We start from the raw sequence: 23505 nt of genomic DNA on the forward strand, positions 1-23505 counted from the left end.
TTCTGCTTTTGTTCTGACCATGGATTATCTGCCTGACTGACTAAATGGCTGCCTGACAGTGAAAGCTAGTACCAACCCCTTTAGATTACTTTGAACACTCTTGAAACCATTTCTCTTCAGCTTCTCACCAGAAGTTTAAACAAAGTGAAGCAGTGAAGTATCAAGTAAAAAATTAGGTCTGCAGGTGCTGGAGATCACAGCTGCAAATGTGTTGCTGGTCAAAGCACAGCAGGCCAGGCAGCATCTCAGGAATAGAGAATTCGACGTTTCGAGCATAAGCCCTTCATCAGGAATAAGAGAGAGTAGCCAAGCAGGCTAAGATAAAAGGTAGGGAGGAGGGACTAGGGGGAGGGGCGATGGAGGTGGGATAGGTGGAAGGAGGTCAAGGTGAGGGTGATAGGCCGGAGTGGGGTGGGGGCGGAGAGGTCAGGAAGAGAATTGCAGGTTAGGAGGGCGGTGCTGAGTTGAGGGAACCGACTGAGACAAGGTGGGGGGAGGGGAAATGAGGAAACTGGAGAAATCTGAATTCATACCTTGTGGTTGGAGGGTTCCCAGGCGGAAGATGAGGCGCTCCTCCTCCAGCCGTCGTGTTGTTATGTTCTGCCGGTGGAGGAGTCCAAGGACCTGCATGTCCTCAAGCAAAGTGAAAAAGCCCCACTGAAAGAGTGAGTCAAGTCTTCTGAAGAAACAAATAGCTTAATCATGCTCTCTGTGTATATTGGAATTAGTTCAGGGTCACACGGGTTTTGTAAATGTAATGTGGAGTTTGGTAGTAAATGCATTGGTATGAGAATGACCAATTCCCAATTGCCTGAAGTAAATGCATGCACTAATTAGAAGGAACACTTAACTAACTTGGGGTCACATTCGAAGCTGGAGTAACAATCCACAGGCTATTTTAATTCTGTCTGCTGTCTCAGTGCTTTTCACTCAAGTCTTAATGATTTTTCTTTAACATTTCTCATTGGCTGAATTATCCGCTTGGTTTAGTATCTGAAATAAAAATATTTGATTATGCCTGAAAATGAACAATGGCATGAAGCATGTAATGATTCTAACAACATTTAAGCTATTTTCTGATCCTTAAATAGGTATGTATGAGTTTAACTGCACATTCAACAAGTGTACATTTTAATGACAAGATATTTATATTTCTTTTATTCATTGGTTGAAAAAACTCATTTATCTCCATTGAATATCCCCTCAATTAACAATAGCAAGTCTTTGAGTTTGATTTACCATTTGATTAGATCACGTGTAAGGATAACATTTACTCACCCATTATCTCTTGATACCTTCACCCAATAAAGTGCGCAATTCTTAAAATGTTAATTGGCCCAACACATATTGTCATTGAGACTCAGTAACCTCTGCTTCCTGATTTCACTTCTTAATGGCTTAGCTCTAATTTGAAGGTTATGCCTTTTTGTTCTGGAATTTCCCCATCTAGGAAAACTGCTTTCCCAATTTTTTTTAAACTGATACTAATATATTGCCAAGTTCATACAATCTTTTCTCATTGTTTAAATATGAAATCCATTCACATTTTGGGCAATCTGCAATGTAGTTTACTGGGTAACTTACCATGGTCAATATGAACATCATTTCCTAGTCCATTTTGCTAGTTTACATTTTTGTTTCCTTGAAAAGATTTAATGCAGTTTATTAATTCCCAAATTCGTGTCCTTCACACAAATCTCTATTCACTGTTTATAATCAATCCATTCTTTTCTAAGACCCCACTAATTTATCCAGCAATTAAGTAGGATTGACTGGCCTGTCATTTTATTAACATATACTGAATTCTATTATTATGATGATGTATTATCACTGAGAAGGAAGTTCACCAAATGATCTGGTCTTTCTCAGCATGGTAAAAAAAACATCCAGAGAAGTTCTGTAGAGTACTTGAGGATCATCTCAATGTACTAATCCACTTCTAGATCTACAGACTCCAACTCATGTCATATTGACAATTCTGTCACCAGATATTGCAGCAAACGAACAGATTTCTCTGGAGAAGAACTTGCAGATGCTAATCAAGCTGCTAATCGCTTCTGTTCTGGTTAACAGTTTGAAGCAGGAAGGTAAGAGCAGCCTTTCCTTTTCCTGCTGTGGATGACATGCAATACAGAAGAAAAAAGAAGACACAATGTGAAATATTTTAGCCAGTTTTGTTATGTATTGCTTGATCCATGGAATAAATTCATTTTTGGAGTATTCAAATTATTGACAAGTCTGATAACTCTAACTGTGATCTGAGATGTGAAAGCTTTCCTCGTCACAATAGTTACCTTTTGCCTAAAGCGAATGAATTACTACTTTCAGTTAATTTGCACTTACGTTTGCTGCTTAAGTGAAACATGGCAGCGGTTACCTGGTTTATTCAGTTCACAAAGAAGACTTTCATAACTCAATCAGGATTCAGTTACTCAAGAATTATGAGGTATTTGTTACTCATGAAATAAATTTATTAGTGCTGTCTCGACTGTAAATCTATTCCCTTGATTAAGCACGATCTGCCTCCACTAATGAGTTTAGTTCAGTTCAAAACATAACTGATGAATGCAGGGTTTACCTCAGATAACTCATTAAGCAGCTCATTCAGCATTTTAATTGTCTACATAATTATGCATAATAGCATCAAAACTATTTCGGATTAGTGTGTTGCATTTCCAACATTGCTAAATTACTCTATCAGCTGAAATGTCACTGTGCATTTTCCACATGCTGCTGAATATGATCGTTGGGAGGAATTTAATATGATTGTAAATGCCAGAGTTTGCATTATTCCCAGATGTAACAGAACACCAGAAAGTGACTTAAATTCCAAAACTAAGTGGAGAAGATCTTCTATCTAGAGTAGACCAAATTAACTGGACCCAATTCTTTGGTATATGAAACATGCTGGTCTCAATATTCTGTCACTTCATGATAAACGAGAAAATGAGGCTGCATCTTTAAAGAAGAGTTTAATGCCTCTGAACTACTGTAATTGCAAATCAATGTCAAGTTTTATTCCTGTTGAAGTTTTTTGACAGGCACCTGTCATTCAAGGCTGCTCAACCAAGCTTACCTCAATGATAACTGAGAATGAGCAATAATTGCTGGCCTACCCAGTGATTGAATAGAAACTGCAGCACAATTTGACGGCAGGAGTAACAGCAATGACACTCCTGTTTCTGCTCTTCAACATCGCATCTCTTGCAACAATAGACTAGTACAAAGCACAAAGTAGTGGTGTACTACAGTTTACTCAGGGAGTCTGAGTTGCACTTTTACTTACCTGCTGTAATGTAGATTGATGGTAGAAAATTGGCCTGCCCTTCCAGTATGTAGCTGACCTTTGACATTGTTTGGAAGGAATTGCAGTTTGATTCTTGACCTGTTTGGCCATGTTAGGAATACACTTTCTTTGGCCGGCATGTCCCAGTGTGGACTAATTAACAAGTTATCTGCCCTCCTGTCCTCCAATCTCACAACCACGGGGAGCAGAAGACTGTGTCAGCTCAGAGAATGAGGTGCTGCTCATTGTATCACAAGATGTCCAGCAAAATATTCAATACAAGTAAGATTAGTACTTTTTATGAAACAGTGTAACAGTTCAGTGACAATTAACAATAGTTCCAGCAAACTCATAAACAACCCAGAAGTACAATGCAATTCATTGACAGACAATGAATTTGACTTCACTTATTATTGTGAACCTGCCTCCTGAGGAAGAAGGACCTATACAGTAAATAGAGTTGCACTTGAGATAAGTAATTTTAACTGAGTATAATAGTGTAGTCAAGTGATAATAAATCTACAATCTCTTTCAAATCCATGTTGTTGGAGGGGATTCTGAGAAACAGGGTCTACATACATTTAGAAGGGTCAGAACTGATGAGGGATAGTCAGTATTGTGCATAGGAAATCATTTCTCAAAAACTTGATTGAACATGTGACCAAGAAGATTGATGAAGGCAGAGCAGTAAATATTGTCGATGAACTTTAGTAAGGCCTTCAACAAGGCTCTGCACTGTACATTGGTTAGTACAGTGAGATCACGTGGGATCTGAGGAGAGCTAGCCAATTGGATGCAAAATTGGATTGACAGGAGGAGTCAAAGAGGGGTGCGAAAGGATTGGTGTTCAGAATGAAATCCTGTGACCAGTGGTGCACCACAAGGATTAGTGCTAGGTCCACTGTTGTTTCTCATTTAAGTAAACAATTTAGATGAGAATAAAAAAGGTATGGTAAGTAAGTTTGTGGGTGACACCAAAACTGGTGATACAGTGGACAGTGCTGAAGGTTATTTAAGAGTACAACAGGATCTTGAGTTACTGGGTGGGCTGAGGAATGGCAGACAAAATTTAATACAGATAAATGCAAGATGTTGCATTTTGGTAAGACAAACCAGGGCAGGACATACATAATTAATGATCGGGCTATGGGGAGCATTGCCAAAGAGAGAGACTTAGGATAGAGCACTAAGTACAGAAGTTAGGATGATACATTATGGCTGTACACAACATTGGTAAGACCACATTTGGAATATTGGATACAATTCCGCTCTCTCTGCTTTTGGAAAAATGCTATTACACTGTAAAAGGTGAAAAACAATGTACAAGGATGTTATCAAGACTGGAAGATTCGAGCTCTAAGGAGAGATTGATAGTCTGGGACTTCTTTCCCTAGAGCATAGAAGGCTGAGAAGTGGCTTCATAGAGGTTTATAAAATCATGAGGGGCATAGATAAGGTGAACAGCCAAGGTCTTTTCCCCAGGATAGGGGAGTCTAAACCTCGACAGCATAAGTTTAAGATGAGAGGAGAAAGATTTAAAAGGGACCAGAGGTGTGTATATGGAACAAGCTGCCACAGGAAGTGGTAGAGGCAGGTACAATTACAACATTTAAGGACTTTTGGACAGGTACATGGATAGGAACAGTTGAGAGGCAAATGGGGCAAGTTCAGTTTAGGAAAACTGTTAGCGTGGACAAGTCTGGCTGAATGGTCTACCTCAGAGCTGTGTGATTCAATGCCTCTATGACTGTCAAAGTGGCTCACCAATTTTGCATCATTTCACAAAGTTGAAAATATTGCAAAATCCATTGACTGCACAGGGACCATTAACTCACTTTAAAATTCAGAGTGTTACATAAGCATACATGTTCAGGACAATTCCTGTTTTCAATGAAATCAGTGTTACTGTTAGTATGAAATTAAAAAGATTATTTACGTGACTTTAGTAAGTCTTTCAAAAACAATTTAACTGCTGAACGTTTTGTTCTGGGCCACAGATCATAGAATCCCTACAGTGTGGAAGTAGGCCATTCGGCCCATCGATTCCGCACCGACCTTCCAAAGAGCATCCCAGCCAGATCCACTCCCCAACCCTATATTTCCCATAGCTATCTCACCTAGCCTGTACATCCCTGGATATTATGGACAATTTAGCATGGTCAAACCACCTAACCTGCACATTTTTGGACTGTGGGAAGAAACCCATGTAGACAAGGGGGCATGTGCAGACTCCACATAGACTCCCACTCACCCCAAGGGTGGAATTGAACTGAGATCCCTGGCACTGTGAGGTTAACTACTGAGCCACCATGCCACACTAAAATGGTCTCGATGAATATGCTAATTCATGCATTTTAAGTGCGAGCAACAGCGGAGGTAGGATGAACTCGGAAGACTGCAGATAAGGCAAGGCAATTTTTATTAAAATTACTTACCAGTAGTGGGCAGCAGTGTTTTTCTCTTTCACAGGAGGAGCAGGAGCAGCGGAGGAAGTGACGGGGACCAGAGGGGTGGCCGGAAAGGTAAGCAGTGAGTATAAATACTCGCCCTTCAACGCCAATGGCCATTTTAAGTGCGAGCAACAGCGGAGGTAGGACGAACTAAGAAGACTGCAGATAAGGTAAGGCAGTTTTTATTAAAATTACTTACCGGTAGTGGGCAGCGGTGTTTTTCTCTTTCTCAGAATGATCGGGAGCAGCGGAGGAAGTGACGGGGGCCAGAGGGGTAGCCGGGAAGGTAAGCAGTGACTATAGATACTCACCCTTCAACTCCAACGGCCATTTTAAGTGCAAGCAGCGGCAGAGAAGGAGCTGGAGCAGCGGAGGAAGTGATCTGGACAGGAGGGGCAGCCGGGAAGAAAAGCAGTGACCATATATATCAGCAAGGCGGCTAAACCCGAGGCTCTACTACTGTAGTGTCTCCCACCCGCTGCCCTCTTCTAACCTAGTTAATAAGTAGGAAGAGCAGGAGCGACGACCAGGGGACTGCTAGTAATATATCTGGGCAGTGGCTGAACCCGACACACTACACATGTTGTGTCTCCCACATCCCCCCCCCCGCCCCCAACCAAAATTAGGACTCTGGTTTGTTAAGGTAAAGGATTTTCTATTTCTTTATCGGTGAATGGTTAAAAATTTACTTTTTATGGTTTATCTATTAATTGGTTTTTAGAAAAAGACTATAGCAGAGAGGTATCAGAAAGTATTTTAAATCAAACCTATACAAAGTAATAAAGTAATTAACTAAGCAGACATGGCTGGGCAGGTGACATGCTGTAGCTGTATGATGTGGGAGCTGGCTGATCCCATTGTGAACGGCAGTAACCACATCTGCAGCAAGTGTTGGTTGCTGGAAGAACTCCGGCTCAGAGTGGATGATTGAGAATCTGAGCTTCAAACACTGCGGCACATCAGGTAGGGGGAGAGTTAGCTGGACACTTTGTTTCAGGAGGCAGTCACCCCTGGAAGATTAAGTAATTCACATTCAGTTAGTGATCAGGGACATCAGAGTGTGACTGTAAGTGAGGCAGGCTGGGGGAACTTAAGTTCAGGAGTGCAAGAGCCTCAGCCCTTGACCTTGTCCAACAGGTATGAGATTCTTGCTCCCTGTACGGATGAGGAAAAGGGCTCTGGACAGGATGAGCCAGTTGAGCACGGCACCATGGTGCAGAAGGCCATTCAAGAGGGGGGAGCTAATAGACAAGTAGTGGTTATAGGGGATTCTATAACTAGGGGGATTGATAGTATCCTATGCAAGCCAGATCGGGAGTCTCGCATGGTGTGTTGCCTGCCCGGTGCCAGGGTGCGGGACATCTCCGACCGACTTGAAAGGATATTGGAGCGGGAGGGGGTGGATCCAGTTGTTGTGATCCACGTTGGGACTAACAACATAGGCAAAGTTAAGGTGGAGGACCTGTTTGGGGATTATCAAGCACTAGGAAGGAAATTGAAGTACAGGTCCTCAAGGGTCATAATCTCCGGATTACTGCCCGAGCCACGTGCCAATTGACATAGCGATAAGAAAATTAGGAAAGTAAACACGTGGCTAAGGGATTGGTGTGGGAAAGAGGGATTTCATTTCATGGGGCATTGGCATCAGTTTTGGAACCGGGGGGATCTGTACCATTGGGCTGGTCTCCACCTGAACCGATCAGGTACCAATGTTCTAGCGAAGCGGATAAATAGGGTGGTCAGTAGGACTTTAAACTTCTGAGTTGGGGGGGGGAAGGGAAAGTGAAAGCAACAGGGAGTATGGAGTTAAATGGAAAGATAAGCAGCAGGATAGCATGTGTCCAGGCGGATTTAACCTTGAGGCGGATAAGGAATGCAACAAAAAGGAAGGATAACTTAGGACATCTTCTGACTTCCAATATCTCTCATGATAAGAATGTTAGCATTAAGGCACTTTACCTGAATGCTCGTAGCATTCGTAACAAAGTAGATGAACTAATGGCACAGATCATCGTGAATGATCATGATGTGGTAGGCATCACAGAGACGTGGTTGCAGGGGGGTCAGGACTGGCAGTTAGACATCCAAGGATTTACAACTTATCGAAAAGACAGGGAGGTGGGCAGAGGGGACGGGGTGGCCTTGTTAGTTAAGAACAAAATTAAATCTATGGCACTGAATGACATAGGGTCGGATGATGTGGAGTCTGTGTGGGTGGAATTGAGGAACCACAAAGGCAAAAAAAACCATAATGGGAGTTATGTACAGACGTCCTAACAGTGGTCAGGACCAGGGGCGCAACATGTACCGGGAAATAGAGAAGGCATGTCAGAAAGGCAAGGTCACGGTGATCATGGGAGACTTCAAAATGCAGGTGGACTGGGTAAATAATGTTGCCAGTGGATCCAAAGAAAGGGAATTCTTGGAATGCTTACAGGATGGCTTTTTGGAACAGCTTGTCATGGAGCCCACAAGGGAGCAGGCTATTTTGGACCTAGTGCTATGTAATGAACCAGACTTTATAAAAGATCTTAAAGTCAGGGAACACTTAGGAAGCAGCAATCATAATATGGTAGAGTTCAGTCTACAGTTTGAAAGAGAGAAGGCAAAATCGGATGTAATGGTGTTACAGTTAAACAAAGGTAATTACAAGGGCATGAGAGAGGAACTGACGAAAATCGACTGGAAGCAGAGCCTAGCGGGGAAGACAGTAGAGCAAAGATGGCAGGAGTTTGTGGGTATAATTGAGGACACTGTACAGAGGTTCATCCCCAAGAAAAGAAAGATTATCCGGGGAGGGATTAGGCAACCATGGCTGACAAAGGAAGTCAGGAAATGTATTAAAGAAAAAGAGAGATCCTATAAAGTGGCCAAGAGCACTGGGAAATCAGAAGATTGGGAAGGCTACAAAAACAAACAGAGGATAACAAAGAGAGAACTAAGGAAGGAGAGGATCAAATATGAAGGTAGGCTAGCCAGTAATATTAGAAATGATAGTAAAAGTTTCTTTCAATACATAATAAACAAACGACTGGCAAAAGTAGACATTGGGCCACTTCAAACTGATGCTGGAAGGCCAGTGATGGGAGATAAGGAAATAGCTGGGGAATTTAATAAGTACTTTGCATCAGTCTTCACAGTGGAAGACATGAGTAATATCCCAACAATTAAAGGGAGTCAGGGGGCTGAGTTGAGTATGGTTGCCATTACAAAAGAGATAGTGCTGGAAAAGCTAAAAGTTCTTACAATTGACAAATCTCCTGGCCCCGATGGGCTTCATCCTAGAGTTCTGAGGGAGGTGGCTGAGGAAATAGCGGGGTCGTTGGTTGGTTCAAAAGGTCACTGGAGTCAGGGAAAGTCCCGGATGATTGGAAGACTGCTGTTGTAACCCCATTGTTCAAGAAAGGATCAAGACAAAAGATGGAAAATTATAGGCCAATTAGCCTAACCTCGGTTGTTGGTAAAATTCTAGAATCCATCGTTAAGGATGAGGTTTCTAAATTCTTGAAAGAGCAGGGTCGGATTAGAACAAGTCAACATGGATTTAGTAAGGTGGGGTCATGCCTGACAAACCTGTTAGAATTCTTTGAAGAGGTGACAAGTAGGTTAGACCAAGGAAATCCAGTGGATGTGGTCTATCTAGACTTCCAAAAGGCCTTTGATAAGGTGCCACACGGGAGGCTGCTGAGTAAGGTGAGGACCCATGGTGTTCAAGGTGAGCTACTGGCTGTCTGACAGAAGGCAGAGAGTTGGGATAAGAGGTTCTTTTCCGGAATGGCAGCCGATGACAAGAGGTGTCCTACAGGGTTCAGTGTTGGGGCCGTTATTTATTAATGATCTGGATGAAGGAACTGGGAAGTTTGCTGATGGTATGAAGATAGGTGGACAGGCAGGTAGTACTGAGAAGGTGGGGAGGCTGCAGAAGGATCTGGACAGTTTGGGAGAGTGGTCCAGGAAATGGCTGACGAAGTTCAATGTGAGCAAATGCGAAGTCTTGCACTTTGGAAAAAAGAATACAAGCATAGACTACTTTCTAAACGGTGAGAAAATTCATAAAGCCAAAGTACAAAGGGATCTGGGAGTGCTAGTCGAGGATTCTCTAAAGGTAAACATGCAGGTTGAATCCGTGATTAAGAAAGCGAATGCAATGTTGTCATTTATCTCAAGAGGGTTGGAATATAAAAGCAGCGATGTGCTACTGAGACTTTATAAAGCTCTGGTTAGGCCCCATTTGGAGTATGGTGTCCAGTTTTGGTCCCCACACCTCAGGAAGGACATACTGGCACTGGAGCGTGTCCAGCGAAGATTCACATGGATGATCCCTGGAATGGTAGGTCTAACATATAAGGAACGGCTGAGGATCCTTGGATTGTACTCACTGGAGTTTAGAAGGTTAAGGGGAGATCTAATTGAAACTTACAAGATAATACATGGTTTGGAAAGGGTGGATGCTAAGAAATTGTTTCCGTTAGGCGAGGAGACTAGGACCCATGGGCACAGCCTTAGAATTAGAGGGGGTCAATTCAGAACAGAAATTTCTTCAGCCAGAGAGTGGTGGGCCTGTGGAATTCATTGCTGCAGAGTGCAGTGGAGGCCGAGACGCTAAATGTCTTCAAGGCAGAGATTGATAAATTCTTGATGTCACAAGGAATTAAGGGCTACGGGGAGAATGCTGATAAGTGGAGTTGAAATGCCCATCAGCCATGATTAAATGCGGAGTGGACTCGATGGGCCGAATGGCCTTACTTCCACGCCTATGTCTTATGGTCTTACGGTTTTATGACCTATAAACTGATTTCGGTCTTAACATTTCTTATTGCCTCAATAGGGCAGCTTGGTGGTTCAGTGGTTAGCACTGCTGCCTCACAGTACCAGGGACCCGAGTTCAATTCCAGCCTCGGGTGACTGTTGAGTTTGCACATTCTTCCTGTGTCTGTGTGGGTTTCCTCCGGGTGCTCCGGTTTCCTCCCACAGTCCAAAGATGTGCAGGTTAGGTGAATTAGACAGGCTAAATTGTCCACAGTGTTCAGGGATGTGTAGATTAGATGCATTAGGCTGTGGTAAATGTAGGGGAATGCGTCTGGATGGGATACTCTTAAGAGAGTTGGTGTGGACTCATTGGGCTGAATGGCCTGTTTCTACACTGTAGTGATTCTATTCTATTCAATACATTGGGTAAGGAGACAATAGTCACTGATCATAATCCAAGATCCTTCTGCAAGGTGTGGATGCCAGTTAGGAACAAGATTGAACTCAAACACCATCCCTCACTGCCTCAGTTCACAAATGAAAACTAAGTTATGCTAGTGGCAAGGGAATGGCATGTCTCCAGAATGAGGGTGGCACGGTGGCTCGTGGCTAGCACTGCTGCCTCACAGCGCCAGGGACCCGGGTTTGATTCCTGCCTTGGTTGACTGCCTGTGTGGAGTTTGCATGTTCTCCCTGTGTCTGCGTGGTTTCCTCCTGGTGCTCCGGTTTCCTCCCACAATCCAAAGTTGTGCAGATTGGGTGAATTGGGCGTGCTAAATTGCTCATAGTGTTAGGGTCATTGGTTAGGGGAATGATCTGAGTGGGTTACTCTTCAGAGGGTCGGTGTGGACTTGTTGAGCTGATGGACCTGTTCTCATGCTGTCGGGATTCTAATCTAAAACATTATCCTTCGAGTCCTGTCCCAGAGGGGGAGGAGGTAAAATTAGAAGGGAAAAAGGAATACAGAGAAAAGTTTAACCAGAGCTTTGAAAAATGTTGACCTTTTGTTTGATCTGTGATTTGCTTTAAAATTTGTTTCCCTTTCCTTTCAATTGTCAAAGTGGTAAGCCATGCACAAAAGGTCAAAATGGGCAGTTCTTAGCTCTTGTCCACTTAGTTGCACGTAAGATCAACCAAAAGCTGACAGTTCCATGTTACTTTTTAAAGTCTGTTCTCTAGTGGATGTCCACAGCCCTCTCCTCATTCAGGAATAACTTACATCTTTTCCTGGAATTTCGAAGAGGAAAAGGAAAACACTATAGAAATGTTAAATTTTGTGTAGCTGTGACCTCTGCTTTACCTCAAAGAGAATAAATATACATGACACATTCATGTTTCTTTTCTGTGCACGGATATTTTACACAAGTATTAAGCTTATTTTGAATGAGTTTTGTGTAAGGAATACAACTAGAAATTTATTTTGAATTTGCTAAGATTGTGGAGCTGGCCTTTTCCTTCCAGAGTTCCTTCATCTTTTCCATCCTTCTAACTACAGAGCATTTTCTTAATGGTAGATGGGATTTATCCAACCTTTGCATTTTCTCCAAACAGATGTCAAGAGAGCATTGCATTGATTGATTACAATTGGGATACATTTTGCTGGATGTGATTATGGATATGAAAGGGTTAATCTGTGAGTTACGCTGAAGTTCCACCCCTTGTGATATGTTATGCAGCCATTGGCCAGCCTTGGCCAGTCCTATACAGTTCTGGACATTGTGGTCATGACTTGTAGTTCTCCAGAGTCAAAACGTATGGTGCTGGAAAAGCACAGCCAGTCAGGCGGCATCCGAGGAGCAGGAGAGTTGGCGTTTCAAGCATCAGGAATGAAGGTGAAGAGCTTATGCTGTCCTGTTCCTCAGATGCTGCCTGACTGGCTGTGCTTTTCCAGCACCATACATTTTGACTCTGATTTCCAGCATCTGCAGTCCTCACTTTCTCCCATTTGTCGTCCTCAGGTTACTATCCACATAATGTAGCCTTTACATTGTTGCTAAGATATATTATGAACGTGTTGAGAACTGTCACCTCAATTGGCTGGACAACCGGATTGCAATGTGAAGTTGAGCCGACAGTATAGATCCAGTTCCCACTACTGGCTGAGGTTACCATAAAGAATTCTCCTTCTCAATCTCTCACCCTCCTGAGACATGGTGACCCTCAGGTGGTTAAACCATTTGAAAATGAGAGAATAGCCCTGCGGCCTGGTAAGACTGTGGTGACTTCACTTCAATAAACTTGATCTTGCTCCTGAAGCTAAATGTTTCTTTAGCTGAGACTTATTTGTGGTTCATCTTTTACAACAAACTGCGTGAAACTCTAGGGCAGCGTAGGAAGAAGGATTTATGGTAGCTATGCAACCCAACCACAAGTGGTTGGTAGTTAAGCCTTATCATCAGTAATATAACATGATAGCAATGGTTCAGATCTTACCCCAGCCTGCAGAGACCCACAGTGAGAAGCATGAGAAGACAAAGGAACAGAGGAAACTCTGCTGGGTTAATAAAGGTCAGTATAGTTGTGGATAGCGCCAAAGAGAGACATAGATAAGGTGCAGAGCTGGGCCGAGAGGTGGCAAATAGAGTTTAAAGCAGAACAGTGTAAGGTGATTCACTTTAGAAGGAGCAAGAGGAATGTAGAATATGGGTGAACAGTAAGATTCATGGTAGCGTAGATGAGCAGAGAGATCTTGGTGTCCATGTACATAGATCCCTCAAAGTTGCCACCCAGGTTGATAGGGCTGTTAAGAAGCCATCCAGTGTGTTAACTTTTATTAGTAGAGGGATCAAATTTCAGAACCATGGAGTCATGTTGCAGCTGTACAAAACTCTGGTACGGCCACATTTGGAGTATTGTGTACAGTTCTGGTCACCACATTATAGTAAACACGTGGAAGCTTTGGAAATGGTTCAGAGGAGATTTACGAGGATGTTGCCTGGTATGGTGGAAGGTCTTCCGAGGAAAGATTGAAGATCTTGAGGCTGTTTTCTTTACAGATAAGATGGTTGAGAGGTGACTTAATTGAGACATATAAGATAATCAGAGGGTTAGATTAGGTGGACAGTGAGAGCTTTTTTCCTCGGATAGTGATTGTAAGCACAAGGGGACATAGCTTTAAATTGCGGGGTGATAGATATAGGACAGATATCAGATGTAGTTTCTTCACTCGAGAATAGTCATGGTGTGGAATATACTGACTGCAACAGTAGTAGACTCGCCACCATTAAGGGCATTTAAATGGTCATTGGATAGGCATATGGACGAGAATGGAATAGTGTGAGTTAGATGGGCGTCAGATTCCACAGGTCGGCGTAACATGGAGGGCCGAAGGGCCTATACTGCGCTATAATGTTCTACAAAAAAAGTGCCCAAGTATCTTAAGCATACACCTTTGAAGACTCATAGAAGCTAAAACTGCTAATGGCTGCAGCTTGAGAAGAAAAGGTAGCCAGATCTTGGGAGGAAAAGCATTGAAAATGCCATTGATGACTACTGCTAAACACACTTTGACATAAGGGAGTAGTTCTGAGTCACAATCTGGGAAAAAAGTGACACCATTGGCCTCCAGTTGTACAATAAGACCCAAAGAAAACAAGTACAGTAAGGTCCTGGACTGAGAAACTGAGATAAGGAGAAAAAGACATCATTATCATTAAGTAGACATGCAGGAGGCTGGAAGAACATAGCAAGCCAGGCAGCATCAGGAGTTGGAGAAGTCAATGTTCAGGTATAACCCTTCTTCAGATTATTATTAAAATAGTTACCATTAAAGCAAACATTGCTCTTATCATAAGCAGAGCCAGAAGATACAGTTGAAAAACTTTAAAATGGAGCTATAGTTTAATTTATATCAAATTTGGCAGTAATATTGGAAATCAAGGGAATATCATAAGTCCATTGCAAAACAGAAGACTGGACAAAGTAATTTTGAGGCCAGGTTATTTTTAGTACAAACTGGGAAATATTTAAGTTGCGAACAGAATACGAGGTGCCATTTTGTTGGGGAAACAAAAAGAAAGGTGCAAACTTTACCATTTTGTTCAAATCAATGGGAAAGATTCCAAGAAGAAGAAGCAAGAAAGTCAGGAATCCATTTTTATTCCTAAATCCAGGGGGAAATTAATGCAAAGAATAAAATATTTAACAACATTTACAGGTTTTTAAATATTTAAAATATTCTGAACAACATTATTGGAAGGATTTGCTGGAGTACAGGATAAAATAAAAGGTAAGATCACCATAGTTCTACTCTCTGGTTAGAGACAGAGAGGTGGGGGTGATTTAACCTGAGGGTCATCAACCCTCAGGCATAGAGAAAGATTGAGAAGTAGAATTCTTCAAAACAACTTTAACTGGTGTGATAAATTGAACCACACTGTGGGCATCTTTATTTTGGCAAGCCAGTTTCCTCATTTCCCCTCCCCCCACCTTGTCTCAGTCGATTCCCTTGAACTCAGCACCGCCCTCCTAACCTGCAATCCTCTTCCTGACCTCTCCGCCCCCATCCCACTCCGGCCTATCACCCTCACCTTGACCTCCTTCCACCTATCACATCTCCATGGCCCCTCCCCCAAGTCCCTCCTCCCTACCTTTTATCTTAGCCTGCCTGGCACCCTCTCCTCATTCCTGATGAAGGGCTCTGGCCCGAAACGTCGAATTTCCTGTTCCTTGGATGCTGCCTAACCTGCTGTGCTTTAACCAGCAACACATTTTCAGCTCAAGCCAGTTCTCTGGCCAACTGAGCTAACGAACTCCCACAATGTAGAATGTAAAAGCTCTGATTAACTTTTCAAATACAAATGCTTCACTTCTTCAGATGGAGAAAATAAATTTCAAGCTGAAAGCAAAACTTCACTACAAAAAATAAGTAAGTACAATATAACGCCTTACTAAAAGAATTTGGTAGTTTAACACTTAGAAAGAATTTAAAAAACTGAATAAAACAGGAGAATTTCAAAAGAGAGATGAAGAGGGTATAAACTAGGTATATATCCATGAGAAACAGGTACAGGATATCCAAATTGAAGGATATTTAGAGAAACTAAGGAAGAAAAAAAATGATGGGGAGATGCCAGTGTTGGACTGGGGTGTACAAAGTTAAAAATCACACAACACCAGGTTATAGTCCAACTGGTTTATTTAGAAGTACTAGCTTTTGGAACACTGTTCCTTCATCAGGAAGCTAGTGGAGCAGGATCATATGACACAGAATTTATAGCACAAGGTCATAGTGTCATGTGACTGATATAATATATTAAGCAAACTTAGATTGCTGTTAATTTTTTCATCTTTTTGAATGGATTACAGGTTTTGATTTATTAGTTATAAATCCCAGAACTTCTTTCAAGTCACATTCCCAAGATAACTTAAGGTTTTATAAAAATAGGTGACATCTCAGCTCAGACAATGTATTAAAGGTGTGAGGTTAGAGTCTGTCTGTATTACAATCTTGAGTCAAACTGGTTCTGTTTCCAAAGAAGGAATCTATAAAATGTCATATGGATTGACCGCTTGCATTGATGGCCTGTAGATTGTGTGCTTTTTGAATAAAACAGAATGTATCTGCAAATACAACTCTGCAACTGCAAATTCACCCCACAGACGTGTGTGTGTGTGTGCGTGTGTGTGTGAGAGAAAAAGAGAGAGAGAGAGAGAGAGAGCTAGAGAGAGACTGCAAGTATGAGTGTGTGCTCAGTGATTAGCACTGCTGCCTCACAGTGCAAGGGACCCGGGTTCGATTCCAGCCTCGGACAACTGTCTGTGTGAAGTTTGCACATTCTGCCAGTGTCTGCGCAAGTTTCTTCTGGGAGGCTCCAGTTTCCTCCCACAATCCAAAGATGTGCAGGGCCATGCTGAGTTGCTTATAGTGTTAGGTGCATTAATCAGGTGGAAATGGATCTGGGTGAGGTACTCTTCGGAGGGTCGGTGTGGACCTGTTGGGCCGAATGGCCTGTTTCCACACTGTAGATAATCTAATCTCATCTGTAGATAATCTAATCTATCAATAATGGGAAAACTGTGAAGGCTATAATACAGAATAAGTTAAATTTGCACCTATAGAAAAATAGGTTGACATGAGACAGTCAATATGGCTTTGTCAAGGGCAGGCCATGTCTGACAAACTTAATTGAGCTGTTGGACAAGGTGACACAGGCAGTGGACGAGGGTAGTGCTGTGAACGTTTTATATTTGGACTTTCGGAAAGCATTTGATAGGTACCACATGACAGGTTGGTTAGCTAATTCGAAATAAATAGGATTGACAGATCCTTGGCAGCATGGATAAAAAGTTGTCTAAAAGATAGGAAACAGACCATAGATATAGATGGGCATTTTTCAGATTGGAGACGAGTTGAAAGTGGTGTTCCCCAGGGATTGATGTTGGGAACCTTGCCTTTTTTGATTTATATAAACAATTTGGAGATAGTTGTTTAAGGCAAAATCTCTAAATTTGCAGATACTACTGAGCTAGGAAGAATACTGAATGGTAAGGATGATACTGAGTGACTTTAGAGGGACATTGGCAAGTTGGTCAAATAGGTAGACACCTGGCAGATGAATTTCAATGCAGAAAATTGTGACATAAGGCATTTTCGTAGAAGAAACACTGCAAAACAGCACAGCCTTAATGGTACAACTGAGAGGGGATTACAGGAGCAGGGGGACCTCAGGGTTCATGGGCATGATTCTCTGAAGGTGGCCAGGCAAGTTGAAACAATTGTTAAGAAGGCTTATAGGATTCTTGGATTTATAAATAGAGGAATAGAGTATAAAAGCAAAGGAGTGATGTTATACCTCTACAAATTATGAATCAGACTACATTTGGAGTATTGTGTTCAGTTCTAAGCATCTTATTTAAGGAAGGATTGTAAAGCCCTGGAGAGAGTTCACAGGAGATTTACAAGCAATGAGGGATTTTAGATAAAAGAAGATTAAAGAAATTGGACTTCTTCTCCATGCAACAGAGAAGATTAAGAGATTACCTAACTGAGGTGTTCAAAATTATGAACAATTTTGACAGGCTAAGGAGGGGATAATCTGTTCCCTTTAGTTAGTATATCAGTAACTAGTGGACACAATTTCAAAATTGACAGAAGAAAGCCAGGAATGAGATGAGGAGAAATTTCTATACTCAGAGTTGTTAGGATTTGGATTGCACTGTCTGGGAGAGTGGTAGAGGGGGATTCAGTGGAGGTTTAAAAAGAGAGCTGGTTATGTATTTGAAAGTGATAAAAGTAAAGGGCGACAGAGATAGGGCTAGAGAGTAGGTTGAGCTGGGTAACTCTTTCAAGAGCCACAACAGACACAATGGTCGAATGGCCTCCCCCGAGCTATAAAGGTCTTTGATTCTATCGTAACTGATGAAAAAGTTGCGAAGACAGTAGACAGATTTACAGCAACTTAAATAAAATTGCACTCCTGAATATGAAAGCAGATTTTACAAAATCAGTTTTAAAACAAAACTGAAAAGATATAGATTACAATACTTGTACAGGAATGAGATTAATCAACATTGTGAAAAGAATGGGAAATAAAAGGATACGCAGGAATGCCACCGGCAGCAGGAAGAGTGACTAAAGCCACAGAAAACAGTGGCCTGAATTTACTCCAGTATTACAGGACACTGAAGAGAAAGCTGATTTCTTTAGTGGGTTTAACGTCAGCACTTGACAATTGTTGATGCTCAGCTGAATCGCAATCATTAGAGCCACAGACGAATACCATGGTGTTGATAATATAGTTACTCGTGTAACTAGTAGTGGGGTAGGGGGTAGATACAATGTGGCTCATTTTTCCACTAGGACCATGATAGAGCTGTTGGTGAAGCTCTGAAGATGAGTTATCAATGCTTGGATCAGTCTGGAGAGTTGGGGCTGGAGACTTGCTCCAGACAGGGTGTGCTGCATAACTCAAAATGCTGTGCTCTGCATTCCTGGAGAGGAATTCGTGGGGATACGTTGGTGGCTGATGAATTGGGAGAGCTGGAGTAGTCTTCTGAGGAGAAGAATGAGGACATTGAGAAGGAAGGACATCACTCTGGTTAGCTAATTAGAAATGCTTGAGATTGATGGATCCTTGGCAGCATGGATAAAAAGTTGTCTAAAAGATAGGAAATAGACCATAGATATAGATGGGCATTTTTCAGATTGGAGACGGGTTGAATGTGGTGTTCCCCAGGGATTGGTGTTGGGAACCTTGCCTTTTCTAATTTACATAAATAATTTGGAGAAAGATGTGGGAGGCAAAATCTCCACATTTGCAGATAATACTGAGCGAGGGAGAGTACCGAGTGGTAAGGATGACACTGAGTGACTTCAGAGGGACATTGGCACGTTTGTCAAATGAGTAGACACCTGGCAGATGAGTTATCAATGCTTGGATCAGTCTGGAGAGGTGGGGCTGGGGTCTTGCTCTAAACAGGGTGTGTGCTGCATAATCCAAAATGCTGTGCTCTGCCTAACTGGAGAGGACATAGAAGGGATACATTGGCGGCTGATGAGCTCGGAGTGCTGGAGTAGTCTTCTGAGGAGAAGAATGAGGACATTGAGAAGGAGGGACATCACTCTGATGTGATGGAGTGCAGCAGGGCTGGTCACTGCAAGCCAGCTGAGACTTCATTGACATCAAGTTCCAGTGGTCACTTGTTGACTGTAAAATTGTTGGTGCCTGATATGAAGGCAATACATCTGTTCTCACTTCAGTTTGTTTGGTTTCTGTTTACACTAAGTGTGAGTGAATCGAAGTGAATGTTTTGAAGCCTTCCCTGCATGTGATGGTCCCAGATTAAACAATGATAACATGCTGGACTACGGTGAACACTGTGGAAAAAGTAGCTGTGACTTAAACATTTGTAAGTGGGGATGTGGCTGAGAACAGGTGAACTATTTAGCCTGGTGCTTAAATGGCAATTGTATTAGGAATTAGGTTAGGGTTAGAGTTAGAATTAGGAATTAGGGTCGACAGTTATACGTGCAAGGAAGTGTCATTCGTGCCACCTATGTGTCTGAGAAACATTGGTTTCTGGTTGCTATGTCACGTTGTACATGATGAAGGGCAACTCTAGACAGCTAACACATGACTGGGTACACAGGTGGTGGTCAAAGATGAGATCAGTGCCAAAGATCACCAAATTTCTCAGCAGTGGTGAGTACCTCTGCCTGCAGCAAGTAGGAGAATCAGACGGACATTGGACAAGAGGAGAACCATAAGGATGTAACATATAGTTAATGAGGTGAGTTTGGGATGATTCCATGAGAAAACTCATTTGGCCTTACAGAGACAAACCCTCCCTCAAACTCAACAAATGGCACTTAGCTGATTTGGGTAAAATTCAGCCCTTTGACTTTGACAGCAATAAAATCAACATAAAATCGGCTAAACAGTTTCTGTAGGCAAAGCCTAACCAAAGTTACCACAGGTCAAAAGCCAACAAGGATCAGCTGAGATCTGTATTGCAAATTGAACACAAGTGCTTGACATGAACAATAGGAGAGTCTTTATGACCTGAAACACATAAATAGCTTCTTCAGCCAGAACAATGGGGAGAAACAGGATGTTTTCAGCCAGACCCTTTTGCACCATGGAGTAATCAAATCTTAGAGAGGGGATGAGTAATTTAGGATGACCTGCTTAACCTCACTGGGTGTTGTGATTCCATTGAGTGAAGTCAGAGAATGTTCCAAAAGTGCTCAGAAAGTAGATATGAGAAGGGATACCTGGCACCCATTCCCTCGGTGAAGACTCACCGGCAATGACTCCGTGCAAGATCCACCTTTGTACTTTGACCCTGAGCGCCCTGCCAACAGAGTCAGTAAAATGGATCCAGCAGCCCAATCAAGTTCACTGGAGAGAGTGGTATACGTGTTTTTCAGACAATCAACCTAGTTTGGAGAAAAAAATAACTTAATTTGTTGCATAAGAGTTCTTTCTTTAACCTGCCTTTGTTCTAATGAAACTGAGTTTGAACCACAGTTCTTTGTCTCATATGGTAACAACAAACATATTTTATGAAAAATAAACTGGCCGAAGTGTGTGCATAGAATATTTCACAAACAACACCAACTGTGCTGGAGAAGAGAATTCTCTGTTTGAGTGCTGCAGTGTGATGGTGTGGGGATTGAATTTTTTAATGTGTGTTTTGAAATATTTCAAATGTGTTATATGTAAATAGGTTGGGTTTTTTTTGTGTTTTATCTTCTTCATATCAGGAACTGTAATAAACATCTCTTACTACATTATGCTCACTTAGATCTTATGTTACAAGTGCTGCCTCATCTGGTACAAAAGCCTCTTTGAAGGCAAAAGCTGACAAATGTAATTCCAGATTATGGTGACAGATCAGAAGTGGTCTAACATGCTCAAGGCCATTGGGACTGGGCAATGGTCAGCAATACCCACATTACACAAAAGAATAAAGAGAAAACAAAAGCAGTTGAAAAATTCAAGACAATGGAAGCTGGTATCATGTTTTTGGTGATAGCATCAGAAGGGAGTATGTAAACAAGGACAGGGGCAGCTGTCAGTAACTCATAATAATTCATTGAAACTGGACTGATATCTAATAGTAATACCATCATTCAAATTATCCTCAAAACTAGCAGTACAACAATAACTCACTATTTGTCACTGACAACAATGGGTCTAATATTCAGGTATCTTACTAAAAGCTCAAAGCAATCCTAAAATCTACTGTACAGGCCAATTCATGTTGAGTGTCCATTTGTCACTTTCAAAGGAAACCAGAATCTAAAATGAAAGGGACAGAGTTTGGTCCATTTTAAAGTGGTATCAGCTGGAGAGTCTGACCACACTTTGGACAATGCAGTTCTGACAATGGCTTCATGAACGTAGCCATTAAGTTTTAAAATTACCTGAGTTGCCTGAGTATTATGGCTGAAAATGTGTTGCTGGAAAAGCGCAGCAGGTCCGGCAGCATCCAAGGAGCAGGAGAATCGACGTTTCGGGCATGAGCCCTTCTTCAGGAATGAGGAAAGTCTGAGTATTACATCTATTAATATTAATGGGTTGCTTTATTATTGTCAATTAGCAGGAAAACCTGAATGTTACCAGTGATAAATTTTTATTCATTTATCAGATGTGGGCATCACTGGTTGGACCAGCATTTATTAACTATCGCTAATTGCCTTAGAGAAGGTGGTGGTGAGCTGCCTTCTTGAATCATTGCAGTGCTTGGGGTGCAGGGACACACACGTAGCTGTTAGGAAGGGATTTACAGGGTTGTGACCCCAGCAACACTGAAGGAACACTGAGTCAAAATTCTGGAATTCCCTCCCTAACAGCTTTGTAGGTCTACCTACATTACATTGACAGCAGCAGCTCAAGATGAAAGCTTAACCCCACCTTCTCAAGAGTAATTAGGGACAGGCAGTAAATGCTGGCCAACCAGCAAGGCCCACATCCCAGAAGTAAATTTTTAAAAAAACATTCTAAGTCAGGATGGAATGAGGCTTGGCGGGGAACTTACAGGTGGTGGTGCTGGCCTCGTCCTTATAGGTGACAGAGGTTGTGGATTTGGAAAGTACTGTCAGTAGTCTTGGTAAGTTATTGAAGTGCATCTTGCAGGTGGTGCATGGTACATCAGTGGTGGAGTGGGTGAATATTGAAGGCGCTGGAAGGGGTGCCAGTCAAGTAGGCTGCTTTGACCTGCACTTCTTGACTGCTGTTGGAGCTACATCTGTCCAGGCAAGTGAAGAGTATTCCATCACATTCCTGGTTTGTGCTTTGTCAATGGTGGTGAGGCATTGAGGAGTTAGGAGGTGAGTTATTGCTGCAGGATCTGTTCTGAAGAAGCTGCATATCACATTCAAAACATGTCTCCAATTTCTGTCTTCACAAATGCAATACTTGATTTTATGATGATGGTCATTTCTTGGCATTTTTGAGGCATGAATGCACATTAGTACCTGCCACACAGTGTGTTTAAATTCTTATATTCAGCAAAAGAACTGTGCGTAGAATCTTTCAAATAATAATGTGTTTATTGAACACAATTAATATTAGAACAATAAAGTATATTATAAACTAATAAAAAACACTACAAACTATCTTATGCTTTAACTTAACTGTGTATAATCATATACCACCACACTAGAACTTGGCCAGGCTCCATGTGGTGATGTCTTGGAAGTGTTTTTTGTTTCGGTGGTTATTCTTGAGTTACTGCCCTGAGTAGGGTTTTGTGGCAATTCTTATCCTTTTGTGTCTTCGTGGCCTTTTGGGAGGGTCTTCAGCATCTGCTGATGGAGTGATCAGGTTCAATTACCCTGATGGATCAGACCCAATCAGGTGTTGGCACAATGATGGCAGGGTGGCCCTTAGATGTCTATTATGATAGGTGGTGGGTGCACGTAGCCTCCTCCAAATAAGGGGGCTAGGCTTCTCCATGTCTAGCGAATGACTCACTGCTCCCGATTGTCCTGTGGGCAACATTCCAAAGTCTCATTCAAGTCCAACTTCAGGTGTGTATTGTAGAGTCTGCAGCTGTCAGGTTTGATGGCAAACCATCTGTGGGCAGCTGCAAACTGCAGCACATCGATTAGCATGGTCACTTTGCCCAAGGCTGGATGCTATTTCCCAGCATGCTTTAATCTTTGTCCATCTTTTGTAACTCCATGGTAAGTTCATTATTGTCCATCATAAATTGTTTTGTGTGCCACATCCAGCCACAGTATCAATTTCTGAGGTACTATTATGTACATGTGAGTTTAAAATAACTTCCATTGACTGTTTTCTCCCTGTAGATCACTCATCCATCTTTAATTTCCCCCTTCACTTTCTTTTGTTTCCCTTTTACAGCATTACATCTCATCATTCACTTAAACTTCCATATCTGAGGAGCATGTTACATTCTAATGTTGATAATGAAGCCAGTTTGTATGCAGTTTCTGTCCATATTGAAACTGTGCATTGCACATTAGCTTTAGTAGCAACACAAGTAAATTGCCTTCCATATCATTTCTAAATTAATAAGGATTGAGATGCACTTTAGAATACTGTAGTT

Source organism: Hemiscyllium ocellatum, chromosome 18 (genome assembly GCF_020745735.1).
Source record: "Hemiscyllium ocellatum isolate sHemOce1 chromosome 18, sHemOce1.pat.X.cur, whole genome shotgun sequence".
NCBI lineage: Eukaryota > Metazoa > Chordata > Chondrichthyes > Orectolobiformes > Hemiscylliidae > Hemiscyllium > Hemiscyllium ocellatum.